Here is a 10,972-nt window from a genome sequence, read left to right on the forward strand (position 1 = left end):
TATCAAAGACTTGTATGTGACTGATCCGGATTTCAAAGAAATATTTCAGAAATGTTCCAAAGTGGCTTATGGAAAATACTATCAAAATTCTGGATTTTTGTTCTTTGATAACCGCTTGTGTGTGCCCCAATGTTCTTTGAGGGAATTGTTTCTCAGGGAATCTCATGGAGGAGGTCTTATGGGACATTTTGGAGTCAAGAAGACATACAAGACAGTTTTTGATCACTTCTACTGGCCAAGCTTGATGAAGGACGTTGAGAGGATTTGTAGCTGATGTGTGATCTGCAAGAAATCCAAAACCAAGACATCTAATCATGGTTTGTATTCGGCTCTACCCATTCCTTCTCATCTTTGGGTAGATATTTCTATGGATTTTGTTCTTGGTTTGCCTAGGACTAAAACTGGCCAAGACTCCATCTTTGTGGTTGTGGATAGGTTTTCGAAAATGGCTCATTTCATTCCATGTCATAAAACTGATGATGATGATGTGCAAGTTGCTGAATTGTTCTTTAGGGAAATTGTTAGATTGCATGGAATGCCTAAGACCATTGTCTCTGATCGTGATGCTAAGTTCCTTAGCTATTTTTGGAAAACTTTGTGGTCTAAATTAGGAACCAGATTGATGTTCTCTACGACTTGTCACCCACAAACTGATGGCCAAATTGATGGCCAAACTGAAGTAGTGAATAGAACTTTGTATGCCTTGCTTAGATCATTGGTTAAGAAAAACCTTAAGCTTTGGGAAGAATGTTTGCCTCATGTTGAGTTTGCTTATAACCATGCTATGCATTCTGCTACTAAGTTCTCTCCTTTTGAAGTCGTTTATGGCTTTAATCCTTTATCTCCACTTGATCTTTTGTCTTTGCCTTTGAGTGAAAGAGTTAGCATAGATGGCAAAAGGAAAGCAGACACTATCAAGAAGTTACATGAGCAGGTTCATGCAAACATTGAAGCCAAAACCGAAGGATACAAAAGATATGCCAACAAGAAGAGAAAGGAGGTGATCTTTAAAGAGGGTGATCTTGTTTGGGTTCACTTGAGGAAAGAACGGTTTCCAGAAGAAAGAAAGTCGAAACTTATGCCTCGGGTTGATGGTCCATTCCAGATTCTTAGGAAGATCAATGACAATGCTTATCAGCTTGACTTACAAGGTAAGTATGATATTTATTCGAGTTTTAATGTATCTGATCTTTCTCCTTTCTTGTAGATGATCCAGATTTGTGGACAAATCCTTTTAAAGAAGGAGGGAATGATGTGCCCCAGTCCTTGGACCAGACCGATCAGAACGTTCCAGACGTCCCAGCTGAGGTTCATCCTACCGATCAGATCAGACAGATCGACCGGGCCGTCTATCGGCTCGACCCGCGAACGTCCGGATTGGAGCTTCGTCCAGATCCTCGACCAGATGCTCGAACTGACCGAACTGAAGCCCGTCTCTCCCGGCTAACTCGACAAGCCAAGACTGATAGCCAAGCCAGACTTGACTTGCATCATGCCAGACTTGAGAAGGATCATGCCAGACTTGAGAAAGATCATGCCAGACTTGACTTGGATCATGAGGTTTCACAAAATGATCGAGACTTCTCTCTTTTGGCTCGATTGGCTCATACTGCACGTACCGGCGACCGTACTGATGGGCTGATCGACCCTTTTGATCAGTTCATGCACTTTGATCAGCCAAATCTCACTAAGGCAAGGATCTTTCACCTTTCTGAAGACATAGGACGCACTTGGTCCAGTCTGGTTCATGATCCGGACATGCTGGTTCATACGGACAGTCTCACATCCATCATTCTCCTTACCGCGGTTCATGCTTCAGGATACAACGAATCTGTACAGAAGCCGAACAGTCACCTTGTCTAGTCTTATCTCTTTATTTTCGTATTAAAGACTAGATCTAGATCTAGATCTAGTTTTCTATTTAATTTCTAGATCTACAAAACTCTATAAGTATGAAACTCTTTCATTTTAATAAATGAGAAATCGATTTTGTCTAAAGTTTGAGTTAAACTCTTTGTTCTTTGTTTAAGAACTTGTCTTGTTTCTTGGTGAGTCATATCCAAGTAAACATTTCCTCAAATCGTTGGTCTTGTGAGTCATATCAAGCAATGACAAGAGATTCTTCATTTGGTGGACTTGTGAGTCATATCAAGCACCATCTGAAGTCGGGAATATCGAAGGCCACTCCGCAACCTTCGTGTGACCCTTCAATCCATCCAGTTCTCCATCTGGAGTTCATATCCAAATCTGATCCATTCGAGTGAGCCGGTCTTAGGGTCCTTCACTTCCCCCCCCCCAGGATTAGGCGTTGTTCCTCTCTTCCCCTGGGTGTTCTGGACTCTATGGACAAACAGAAACAAGCTACTCTTTAAAAACAAAGAGTTTACCGTAGAAGAATCTGTGCTAAAAATAATACAGGATGCTAGGGCCTGGAAAATAGCGCATGACTCAATCACACCCCAAAAAATGCCACAGTATGTGGATCATAAGCAACTGAACTCTAATGTACAACTGGATATGCCTCCATCTCTTGCAGGTACCAACGTTTGGAGTGCCTACTCAGATGCCACATGGAACGCTAGTTCTGGCAACTGCGGTATGGGATGGCACTTCAGTGATCCCACATCTGCACCAGCAGGAACCTTCTCTTCAACTCGCCGCTCTGTTTCCTCAGCCCTTGTAGCAGAGGCATTGGCGTTAAGAGCTGCAGTTTCATCAGCAGCTGACCGTGGTATTGACTCCCTTAGGGTCTTCTCAGACTCTAAAAGTCTCATCACACTTCTTTCCACCAAGAAGAACAATTTTTGGATTCAGGGACTACTCTCTGATATCCATTCTCTATCCAAAACCTTTAGGAACTTGTTTTTTATTTTCATCCCGTGTGTGGGAAATGTTTTGGCTGATACTCTTGCTAAAACAGCCTTAGTCTCTTTATCTAGCTCTCCTCTGTTGGATGAGTAAATTACTCTGTTTCGTTTTCGTTTGATTTATAATTCAAGTATGGTTCGCACAAAAAAAAAAGAAAAAAAAGGAAAGGATGGTAATGTTTTGGATGTTAACTATGTTTTAGAAACTTTGAAGTGATTTTTAATGAAAGTTTTTTGCTTTATGTTGATATGAAAGGCTCATTTCTAATAAAGATGGTAGTGTTGGATGGAACTGATATTAACTATGTTTTAGAAACTTCTTAGCTTTATGCTGATATGAACTCATTTTTAACATTTCATTTGTGTAAAGAAAGGTTGTGCTGGATACAACTGACTTTAGCTTCTCTGCTGTATAGTAATAATTCAGTTACATTTCTATTAGCTTTATATCAGATCTGGAAATAGCTGCAAGTTAGCTTGGGTATTGCTGTCTGGCTGAATAGCTTGTGGTTTTTTTTTAAATCAAGTGTTAGTAGGAACTGTTTGTGGGCTTTAGGTTTTGGTGTGATTATAAAAATCAGTTCTGGACTTGCTTCTACTTTGTTCCTTCTCCGAGTTTGATATCTTGAATCATTGGAAAGGCTCCATAAAAAATTTGGTCATAGGTGGTTATAAGATCATGTACAAAGTATGTTGCTAGACTAGAATCTTTGTTGAGAACAATATGTTTAGTTTCTTTGTTTGTTTCTGACGTTTTGAATCTTAGTGAATTCAGTTTTTAATTGTCAAGAACTTTCTCTTCTTTCAGAAATGGACTACGACAATAAAGGATGCCAAAGCCCACCCGAAGGTCCAAAGCTATGCATCAACAACTGCGGTTTCTTCAGAAGCGACGCCACAATGAACATGTGTTTCAACAGGAACAGGGTGCTAAGCTTTTGCATCTGCACTGTCTGGATCATCCAGCAACATCCTAAAGGAAACCTTCACTGCTACGTTGGTTGATGCTGAAACCAAAACCGCCGAGCCAATGGCTGTCTCTGTACAGCCATCCCCTGTCGTTGAAGAGGTAGTAGCACCAGCAGCAAAACCAAAGGAAGGACCAAGCCGATGTACTACTTGCAACAAACGGGTTGGTTCGCTGTGGTGACCTCTTCTGTGGGACACACCGCTATGCAGACATACATAACTGCTCTTTCAATTACCATGTCACTACAAGAAAACACATGCTTAACGACGAAAATTAACGAGGAAAAACAATCCTCGTAAATTTGCGTCGAGTTTACAACGAATTTACGTGAAAAACTAAAGTCATCGTTATTTCCTCGTAACGTAACGACAAAACTGTTTCGTCGTAAAGTGGATGTAATTTTACGAGTATTTTACGAAGAAAAACTATTTTCTCGTAAATACGACGTAAACTTTGCGTGGTATTTACGAGGGAATAGTTTACGTGTATTTAGCGAGGAAATTTTTGAATCCACCAACTTTATAGGTGTTACACGTTTTTTTTTGCCCACCTAATTAATTTTCGTCGTAAATTCATAGCAAAATTACAACTACCAGATTCGAATTTTCCTATAAATATGGATGTTTGAACATCATTTTAAACACACCAACAACAAAAAACGTGAAAGAAAAAAAAATGGCTGGCTCCGGGACTATTTACGAGTTGCGGAAGTGGATGTATATGCATAGAGATGCTAACGGGAGAGTGACGAAAGAATACCTTGCGGGTCTGGAGACATTTATGCATCAAGCAGATTCAACACCGCTCGCCCAAGAAAGTGGTAAGATGTTCTGTCCTTGTCGGAAATGCAACAATTCGAAACTGGCAAACCGTGAAAATGTTTGGAAGCATTTAATAAATAGAGGTTTCACGGCAAATTACTATATCTGGTTTCAACATGGAGAAGGTTTTAATTATGATCAGAATGAAGCTAGTAGTAGTAATAGCAATTTTCAGGAAAAAGAACCGGTTGATCATCATTTGCATAATGAACATAGTTACCATCAGGAGGAGATGGTAGATTATGATAGGGTTCATGATATGGTAGCTGATGCATTCGTAGCTCATGATGAAGATGAAGAACCTAATATAGATGCAAAAAAGTTTTACGAAATGTTAAACGCGGCGAATCAACCACTTTACAGTGGTTGTAGAGAAGGTCTCTCTAAATTGTCGTTAGCTGCTAGAATGATGAATATTAAAACTGATCACAATCTACCTGAAAGTTGCATGAACGAATGGGCGGACTTGTTTAAAGAGTATTTGCCGGAAGACAATGTGTCTGCTGATTCTTATTATGAGATTCAGAAACTGGTTTATAGTCTTGGGTTGCCTTCGGAGATGATAGATGTTTGCATCGACAACTGCATGATCTATTGGGGAGATGATGAGAAGCTAGAAGAATGTCGATTCTGCAAGAAGCCATGATTCAAGCCGCAAGGACGGGGACGTAATAGGGTACCGTACCAAAGGATGTGGTACCTACCAATTACAGACAGATTGAAAAGATTGTATCAATCAGAGCAGACTGCTGGAAAGATGAGATGGCATGCCGAGCATACTCAGACGGATGGTGAGATGACTCATCCATCAGATGCAAGAGCCTGGAAACATTTCAACAAAGTACATCCAGATTTCGCTAGCAATATCCGGAATGTGTATCTCGGATTATGCACAGATGGATTTAGTCCGTTCGGAATGTCAGGGAGACAATATTCATTGTGGCCAGTCTTTCTTACTCCATACAACCTGCCACCGGAGATGTGCATGCAACGGGAGTTACTATTCTTGACCATATTAATACCTGGTCCGAACCATCCAAAAAGGTCCCTGGATGTTTTCCTACAACCACCGATAAAAGAGTTGAAGGACTAGTGGTCAACAGGGGTGAGGACGTATGACTGTTCAACGAAGACGAATTTTACGATGCGAGCGATGCTTTTGTGGACCATAAGTGATTTCCCTGCCTATGGGATGTTGTCTGGATGGACTACACATGGGAGATTAGCTTGTCCATATTGTAATGGAACGACAGATGCGTTTCAACTGAAGAATGGTAGGAAGACAAGTTGGTTTGATTGTCACCGTCGATTTCTTCCCATTGGCCATCCTTACCGAAGAAACAAGAATTTGTTTAGGCACAAAAGGGTTGTGAGAGACACTCCTCCTCCATATCTAACTGGAGAACAAATTGAAGCGCAAATCGACTACTACGGAGCTAACGAAACAGTTCGTTGGGGTGGTAATTGGCATGTCCCTCGTAATATGCCAGATTCTTACGGTGTTCATCACAACTGGCACAAGAAGAGTATATTTTGGGAGTTGCCATATTGGAAGGATCTTCTTCTGCGCCACAACCTCGATGTGATGCATATAGAGAAGAATTTCTTTGAGAACATCATGAATACAACATGTTGCTGAACAAGAAGCTATAGCTAAAGCAAACCCGGTTGTGAAGGCAGAGAAGCTTGACAAAATCTGAAACTGTTTTCAGGTACACCTATGTTTCCTTCGTCCTGTATGTGTCTGGTTTAAGGTGTCGAAGAACAAAATCGTGTGTTGATCTTTAGCTTCTTCCATTCTCTCTGTGGTGTGAAACTTTCTATTATCTTGCACTACAAGAAAACAGCGGTATTCTGACGGACATTCCGACGGAAAATGAAATCCTCGGAATATCCCGAGGAATTTCCGAGGAAACACAAAATTTGGTTTCCTCGGAATATACCGACGGAATTCCAAGGAAATATTAATCCATCGGAATATTCTTATGGAATACCGAGGAAAAATGTATTCCTCGGAAAAAACCGATGAATTCCGAGGATATATTATAGCCGTTAGAGAGCCGTTGGGGGTTTTAAAAATTCCGAGGAAATTCCGACGAACTAGTCGTTGGCGTCGGAATTCCGTTGGAATTTCCTCGGACTGTCGGTAGGATTTCAACTATAAATACAAGCACCCCTCTTCCTCTTCATTCACTCCATATCTTCATCCTCCCTCTTACTCTCTTTACACACGAATTTGATTCATAAAAACCATGTCTTCTTCAAATTATTTTCGTTCTTGGATCGATCGACCTCATTTGGATCCGAACACGAGATTGCTTACGGAAGAATACCAACGAGGTATAACCGAATTCATGGAGTTAGTTCACCGAAAACCGGAAGCAAAAACAGGTATGTTAAGATGTCCTTGCTCTAATTGTAAAAATAGAAAGGTTATTAAAGAGTGGGATGTTTGGACTCATCTATATTTGAGTGGGTTTACACGAAGTTACAAAATTTGGTATCATCATGGGGAAACTGATTATGAACATGGTAGTACTAGCGAACCTCAGCCAGCGGTTAGATTAGAAGAACCAATTAGAACGGATGTAGATTATGGTGTAGGTACTGAGCAGATGGTAAATGATCATTTTAGAGGGGAAGATTTACCCAATGCACAAGCTAGGAGATTTTATGATATGTTGGATGCTGGAAAGCAACCATTGTACGAAGGTTGCAGAGATGGTCATTCAGCTTTATCATCTGCTACAAGATTGATGGGCATTAAAACAGATTATAATTTGGCTGAAGACTGTGTGGATGCGATTGCTGATTTTGTAAAAGGTATTATACCCGAGGATAATGTAGCTCCTGGTTCATACTACGAGGTTCAGAAACTCGTAGCTGGTCTTGGTTTATCGTATCAGGTAATAGATGTATGCAGCGACAACTGCATGATTTATTGGAGGGCGGATGAACAGCGGGTTACATGCAAATTTTGTGGAAAGCCTCGTTATAAAGATACGAGTGGAAGAGTTCCAGTGCCATATAAAAGGATGTGGTATTTGCCTTTGATGGAAAGGTTGCAGAGGTTGTATCTGTCTGAACGCACAGCGCAACCAATGAGATGGCATGCGGAGCACTCAACAGATGGTGAGATCAGACATCCTTCAGATGCAAAAGCGTGGAAGCATTTCCAATCAAAGTATCCCGACTTTGCGTATGAGAGAAGAAATGTCTACCTTGGATTATGTACTGATGGTTTCAGCCCGTTTGGCAAGAGTGGAAGACAATATTCTCTATGGCCCGTCATTCTTACACCATACAACCTACCCCCGAACTTGTGCTTGCGACGAGAGTTTTTGTTTCTCTCGATTCTCGTTCCCGGACCAGAGCATCCTAAGAGATCACTTGATGTGTTTCTTCAGCCACTAATATATGATTTGCAACAACTATGGGCTCAAGGTGCTGAAACATACGATGTTTCGTGTAAAGAAAACTTTCAAATGCGGGCAGTACTAATGTGGACAATAAGTGATTTTCCAGCATATGGTATGTTATCTGGATGGACAACGCATGGAAGGCTATCATGTCCATATTGTCAAGATAACACTGATGTTTTCCAACTAAAACACGGAAGAAAAACATGTTGGTTTGACTGTCACAGGAGATTCCTACCACCTGATCATCCATATCGTAGGAGTAGGAATTTGTTTACGAAGAACAAGAGGGTGTTTGACAGTCCACCTCCGGAAATTTGTGGGAAAGATTTGAAGACACAACTAAGAGATTTTGGTGCAGAAATGACGCCAGACGTCGGTGGACATGAGCGTTTTCCGGTAGATGCTGTTGGAGACCTACATTGGCACAAAAAAAGTATTTTCTGGGATCTGCCATACTGGGAGGATCATCTGCTAAGGCATAATTTAGATGTCATGCATATTGAGAAGAACTTTTTTGACAATCTCATGAACACGATCCTTAATGTTCAAGGTAAAACAAAGGATAATTTAAAGTCAAGACTGGATTTAGTCGATATATGTGCTCGTTCAGAACTTCATGTTGATGAGAATGGTAGGGCTCCTTTTCCCATATACCGACTTGATGCAGAGGGAAAAGATGCGTTCTTTGATTGGATTTCAAACGATGTGGAATTTCCAGACGGTTACGCAAATTACTGGCTTGAAAAGCCACGATTGACATGTAATGATGCAGCGCCTCCTTCTATTTGCCTTCAAGGAACTATTACCACGAAATGTTCATGAAGCAATTGCAGGGATAAGTGGTTTCTTCCGCGATTTATGCACGAGATCAGTGACTCATGAAGGTATTGAAAATTTGAAGACTAACATAGCCGTGATTCAGTGCAACCTTGAGAAGATATTTCCTCCCTCATTTTTCGATGTTATGGAGCATCTTGTTATTCACCTGGCAAGAGAATTGGAACTTGGTGGTCCTGTGCAGTATAGATGGATGTATCTGTATGAGCGGTATATGTTCCATTTGAAGAAGATGGTGAAAAATTTAAGTAGGGTGGAAGGTTCTATAGTCGCACAGATGATCAATGAAGAAACTTCAAACTTTGCCGAGTACTACTTTCCAGCAGAAGTTCAGACCAAAAACAGAAGACCTGCTCGGCATGATGATAGAGGCGAACGGGCAACATATCATGTTACGGTTCCAGACATTTTCACAGACGTTGGACGACTTAGCGGAAAACCAAAGGACCGTCGACTTACTGAGCAGGAGCGCAGTAATTTGCAAACATATTTGCTCACCAACTGCGAAGATGTTCTTCAATATGAGAGGTAAATAAATTAGCTTACAAATTTTTATTTTAACAAGTTGAAATTTAAATCTTAATTAATTAAATTATTGTCATCATATGTACAGGATTTTCATGGCAGAAAAGCGGTTCGAATATAGATACGCCATAGAGGACGAGCTAGAAGAAATGAAGCAGAGAGAATTTTCTGGATGGATGTTTACTTATGTGAGTGCTTTAAACAAATTAAAATATCATTTATCACATATTTATACTAATTCACATTTATTGATATAACATATATATGTGCTATTAATATAGGTGTCTGCTGGTTTGGTCAGAGGTGAAACATTTGACGATTGGATACGCGAGATGGTCGTTGGATCAAAATTTGTTGTGAAGTCATATCCGAGATTTTGTACTCGAGGATATGCATTCACAACTCAGAAGAGGAGACGTTCGAGTACGACTTATGATGCTGGCGTTTGTTCTGCATCAGGAGATGATGTATACTACGGACACATACGTGAGATTTTGGAAATCAAGTATTTGGGCATGGTTGGATTGCGCTGTACTGTTTTCTATTGTGATTGGCACGACAACACTCTAGATCGAGGTGTGAGAACAGATGCATTTGGTGTTACATCAGTAAATTCGAGGCGAAAGCTGCAATATTATGATCTTTTCATTCTTGCTTCTCAGGCCGATCAGGTAATTAAATGTTAATTATTTAGAATAATTCATCATCATGTGTATTAATTTATAATTTTACTAATAATTTTTTTAATGTTACAGGTTTGTTATATCAAGTACCCCCGGGTAAGGAACAGAGATGATCCATGGGTTACTGTTACAAAACTCAACCCGAGAGGCCGAGTTCAGGGAAGTTCTGAGCTGGAAGACCCACTACAACCAAGCACATCCAGCAACTTAAGTGCAGCAGAAGATTTAGCTGGAGTTGGCCTTGTAGTCGATTTAACCGACTTCGGAGAGGAAGCCGTCGTTCACGTAGATGATGAACCAGTGATTGGAGAGTTTCACCAAGATCCAGATTCAGATTCATCTGGTGATGATGACTCGAAAATAGACTAGCATCAACTTTTTTACGGTTTGAATAACACTTATATAACCCTTATTAAGTGTCTTAGACTGATTATGAAGTCAAAAATTTGTTTCTTACCCTATAATAAACACTTTTCCGATTGTATGAACGAAATCCCCACAACGTAAGAGAAACACTTATACACTTTAATGAACGGTAAAGGGAATACTTTCAATTCGTTTTGAAATTTGTTATTTCATGGTTTATGATCATCTATACAAAGATTCCTCAATGTTATGCATTACAATTGTATAAGAAATGAAATACGGCAAAAAAAATTGATGTTTTGAAACCCCAAACACTAGTTCCTCGAAATTTTCTCGGAATATTCCGACGGAATTCCGAGGAAGATAAGGGTTTCCTCGGAATTCCCTCGGAATATTCCGAGGAAATTCCTAGGAAATAGGGTTTTTAAACCGAAAACAACGTTTTGCGGTTTGAATAACACTTATATAACCCTTATTAAGT

The 10,972-nt window shown here is 40.2% G+C and overlaps 1 pseudogene; it reads left to right on the top strand.

Annotated features, from left to right (window-relative positions):
- Positions 1–3,149: 3,149 nt before the first annotated feature.
- Positions 3,150–6,589, top strand: LOC106379990 (annotated as a pseudogene).
- The last annotated feature ends 4,383 nt before the right edge of the window (positions 6,590–10,972 follow it).

The sequence above is a fragment of the Brassica napus genome, chromosome C8, assembly GCF_020379485.1.
Source record: "Brassica napus cultivar Da-Ae chromosome C8, Da-Ae, whole genome shotgun sequence".
In the NCBI taxonomy this organism is placed as follows: Eukaryota; Viridiplantae; Streptophyta; class Magnoliopsida; order Brassicales; family Brassicaceae; genus Brassica; species Brassica napus.